The sequence below is a fragment of the Lissotriton vulgaris genome, chromosome 1_2 (assembly GCF_964263255.1).
Source record: "Lissotriton vulgaris chromosome 1_2, aLisVul1.2, whole genome shotgun sequence".
Taxonomy (NCBI): domain Eukaryota; kingdom Metazoa; phylum Chordata; class Amphibia; order Caudata; family Salamandridae; genus Lissotriton; species Lissotriton vulgaris.
In genome coordinates this window covers 55,957,890-55,962,545 of record NC_141686.1, presented here as the reverse complement: position 1 = coordinate 55,962,545, position 4,656 = coordinate 55,957,890, and positions in this window count along the sequence as shown.

Genomic DNA, 4,656 nt, shown 5'->3' with positions numbered 1-4,656 from the left:
GTATGTCCCACCCCTTACCTGCACGTTCCGAGTCACGGCTCGTATCTCATGATCTCCCCCCCCCCCCCCCCCTCCCACTTACGTCCCAGCTACAGGAAGGACCATCCACGCTTTATAATTTCGCATAAAAGAAAGCACCAGGAATGCGAATCCCAAGAGAGCAAAACAATACACTTCTCCGGCCGGGAGGCTTTTTAATGCGGAGGACTCAGGGGTTATTGGGGGGTGGGGAGGGGGGGGGGTATTAGTCCTGTGTTCCTTTTCCGTGGCAGACCAACTTCTGTGGGCTCCCTGTGAAGTTACCCTACCCCCTGCCAACGTCCCAACGTCGGAGGGGTGATACACAAGGGTGCACAACAGATTTTCAAACCTATTTTATATATACCCACTCCTTTGTGGCAGCCTTTTTTTCTTTTATTTTTTATATGCGCCCTTTTAGAGACATTGCCCATGTTATTATGCACCTAATAATAACAATTTATTAACGTGACGTTTCCTGCTACAATTTTACCAATTGGCAGTGCTGTGGATAATAGTGTTTTTTTCTCACTATGACTAAACTCGGCTGTACTCGTTTTGACAAACTTGATAGGTTGAGTTGGCATATAACATGTCACTTGTATCAGCAGCAGGTGCATTCACCCGGGAGCTCTGCACAACAAGTCTGCGCTATTTTTAGGACAACCGAGAGAGTTAACAACTTTTCTTTTATGGCTTTTTTTCTTTTTTACTTCCCCTTCCTCCGCCCCCCAGGCCCCTCGAAGACCCTGACGGTGAGGGAGGGGCAGGGATATTCGAGAGCTGTGGTAACTGGAGACTCCCCGACAGGCAGTGGACACAAAGACTTCCTGACAAGCATCAGCCTGTGGGGACCTCCCCCCCCCTCTTTCCTTTCAGAAAGGCTTTTTTGGTACTTCCAAAGAAAGGATGTTTTTCTTCAGTCAAGACCACAGGTATGGGCCAGTCGTTGTTCCGTCTACAGTACAGACCAATCCCCGGCCCATTGCCTCGCCATCCACGTCCTGAAAGAATACTTTCGGTCGGACTGACCTAACAGGGCAACAGGACCGGACTGGCCACCAAAATCAGCTCTGGTAAATTTTGCCTGAACAGCCCCATAGAGCAAGTAGTGAATGAACGCAGAGTTTCTCCGGTGAACTGGCAGGGTGGGGGCGGTGTTGTTGCTGGGAACTGTAGTGGTGCATTAACCGGGGCTGATGCAGGCTAAGGTTTGGGGGTGAGGCTTAACTTAAGGGATATACTATAAGAATTACACACCGCACGTTGTGCTGTCTCTGTGCAGTCAGCCACGGTATACACCTGTTACAACGCAACTTTTACAACTACCTACTGTTACAACGCAACTTTTACAACGCATACCATTACAACGCATTGCGCTGGGGGGCGCTCTAGGATAGGGAATAAGTATAATTTACTATCCAACACCTTCCCTAGGGTCCACGGGGACTGGAGTTAGAATAGTAAATTATACTTACCACTATCCAGCACCTCAAAGCGCTATGCGTTGTAATGGTATGCGTTGTAATGGTCGCGTTGTAACAGTAGGTAGTTGTAATGGTATGCGTTGTAACATGGTACATCCGTCAGCCACCAGCGATGACGTCACCTTTATTTTATACTCCCTTGGTCCATGCAGGGCCCAGGAAGTTGCTGGTTGATACAATGTCAGGATCAGGCGGATGGCTCACTACATCCCTCCCAAAAAAATAAAATAAAATATTAACAAAACAAAATAAAATAACACCATGCAAACAAGCTGTCCCCGAGTGTTCATTCTCGCCAGTCTGTTTCTTAACACAGAAAGTCTCTCAGCTTTTGGCTTGTCTGTGGATTATCTCTCAGTCCGTATGGATATCCCCTCTGGGACAGTCTTGTCTCCGCTCTCCTTGGAGTGTCCAGTTCCTGTCGTTCTCTCTCTTCTTCTCTTTCTCCCTCCATTGTTTGTTCTTCCAGCCTTGGTAACCCGTTGGTGACTGCCTCGTTCATATCGTTCATTTAGTTCTGTGAGTTCCTTTGTTTCACTTCCTCGCTACTCGCTTCAGTGGGAAACACTAGTTTCTTAAACCATGATACATTTCTCGCTAATCTCCTCTCCCGTCTCTGCACTGTTACTTTGGTTCCCTGCACACTGATTACTTCCCAGGGCTCCTTTTCAAACGGAGTTCTACATTTCCATCACAGATGTCTGTCTTTTACCACCTTTCTGTCTCCTCTGCAGAGTTCTACCACTTTGGCTCTTCTCCTCTTAGTGGCTTGATCATTGTTTTTTTTTTTCTCTTAGATTTTGCAGCCGCGATGTCCAGTTCACCGGGTGTCCAGTGTTCACTCACTAGCACAATGTCTCTTACTGCTCTTTTCATGATTAAGTCACTGGGAGAGCATCCCATCATGCTATGAGGCGTTTGCCTGTATGCCCTCAGGAATTGCTATAAACACCCCTCTAGATCTTCGCGTTGATCATCACCGATTCGCAGTCCTGTGTTAATCGTACACATAAACCACTCTACCTCGCCGTTGGCTTGAGGCCATTGTGGAGTCACCTTCCTATGATGGATGTTGTACTGCTCTATATATTCTCTGATCTCTTGTCCATGAAATGGCGGCCTATTGTCAGTCTGTATTTCTTCCGGTGTCCCCAGTAGAGCAAATATTTTCTCCATCACCGGTTATGGCATCAAACGCTGTGGATCTCACAACCTCGACAACCGAAAACTTGGAACAGCTGTCCACCATAACCACCATTGATCTCCCGTCAGGGAATCTCCCAAAGTCCATGCTTATTGTTGCGCACAGCTTTGTGCTAGGTGTTTCCGTGATTACCGTTGGCACAGGGGCTTCTCCTCCGGTGATTAAGCATGCATGACAACTGTACAGACAGGCCTTTGGCCCTAGTGGGCAGTGATATAGACTTTAATCTTGCTCACATCTAGGATATGTATTCCTAGCTTGTGTTGGCCCTTTTAAGCCCTTTCTTCCAGACCTAGAAGAAGCCATCTATTGCCTATTGGCTTTGGCCTGTCATTTTTGCTTATAGTAGAGGTTGGATCCTGTGGTCCTGACTTTATATTACACATTGGTATGGTTTATGTAGGTACTCTGACAGAGCTAAGGGTTATTTCATCCTTCTCAGGCGTACAGGCCCAGAACTAGAGGGACTCCATCTTGATGGAGCTGAGAGGCTTCAAGGTAATATTTTGGTTTTGAGCTGTTGTTCGCCCTAATCGAACCGGAGAGAACCGGCCAGAGCTGAATCTAATCAGGAAGTGTTCCTGGGCTCAGGTCTCTAGACGAAACATGCGTGGGTGCGTCTAGCGCAAGGAGCCTGGTGCATGGGATTGGTGGGAGGAAGCTGCTGGCTGGAACTTTCCATGAGGAGACAGCATTCTATATTAGTGAAGTGCAGAGGCGGAGTCAGTTAGTTGAGCTGGAGTGGTAGAAGAGAGAGTTGTTGGAGTTGCAGAGAGAGAGTTCGAGCTAGAGAGAGCTGAGCTAGAGAGAGCTGAGCTGAAGTTGCAGTTAGTTGAATTTGAGGAGCAGAGAGTGTTGGTAGAGTTGGAGGAGTGGAATTGCAAGAGGAGAAGAGACAGAAAATGCTTGGAACAGAGAGAAGACAAACAGACAGTCAGTGAGCTGGAACTGAAGGAAGCAGTCAGAAGCAGTTACTTATCAGGAGGAGTTGTGAAAAGCTGGAGTATGAAGTAATGCCTTTTAGAAGAGACTGAAGTTATATTGTGGATTAACCTGTGGGAGCAGCTGGAGTTAATTGGACATTGGCACAGAGACCGTATCCAGAGTGAATAAGCTAGTGGAATGAACAGTTATCAGAGCGGCAGAAACCATTAGATTGAAGTTGGAAGGTGGAGAGAGTCCGTGGGGGAGAGAAATCCAGTGCAAAGTGATCAGCGCAGAGGTGTATCCAAGAGTGCAGGAGAGAGAGAGTCTGAGATGAGCCAAGACACAGACGAGAGAGGAGCCCAGATGACAGCTAGAGCAAGACTTCACACTCCCAAGGTGACCTCGTTCCTTTAATCTTGTACTTATTCCCTAGGCTATTGTATGTCTAATCTTTTTCCTTTCAGCGGTGTGTTAAAAATTCCTGTTACCCTGCAGATAAATTGTATGTCTAATCCTTTTCTTTCAGCAGTGTGTTAAAACTACTGTCAGTCATAGAGACCCTATAGATTTATATATGTGTACTTCATCATTGTTATAATAAAACTTCCCCAGTTCTTAGTGAACTAGTGTGGTGTATATCTTTTGTCCCCATACAGTGGAGGTAACCTTGTCTCCTAGTCAGGTATTACTGTTTGAACAGATGTTAACCCTGATCAGGTAAGTGATAGTTGAATAATTAGGGAGATAGGAGACCTGCAACTAAGGGATAAAGATTGTATTAATTAATTTGGCCATCCCATAATATTATTGTAATAGCAAACCCTTAGTGAATAGAGAGAGAGACTTCCCAACATAGAGAGACAGAGAGCTGAAGGTATTCATAGGAAAGTGGTCGTCATTGGTAAGTGGCGTTAGTGAGAGCACTGATTGTGGTCAGTGTGTATACCCACAGGATTGTGGCTTTTGTTTGTATGAGATAGTGAGAGTACCGGAAGGAGACGGTGTGGAGGCCTGCCGGAT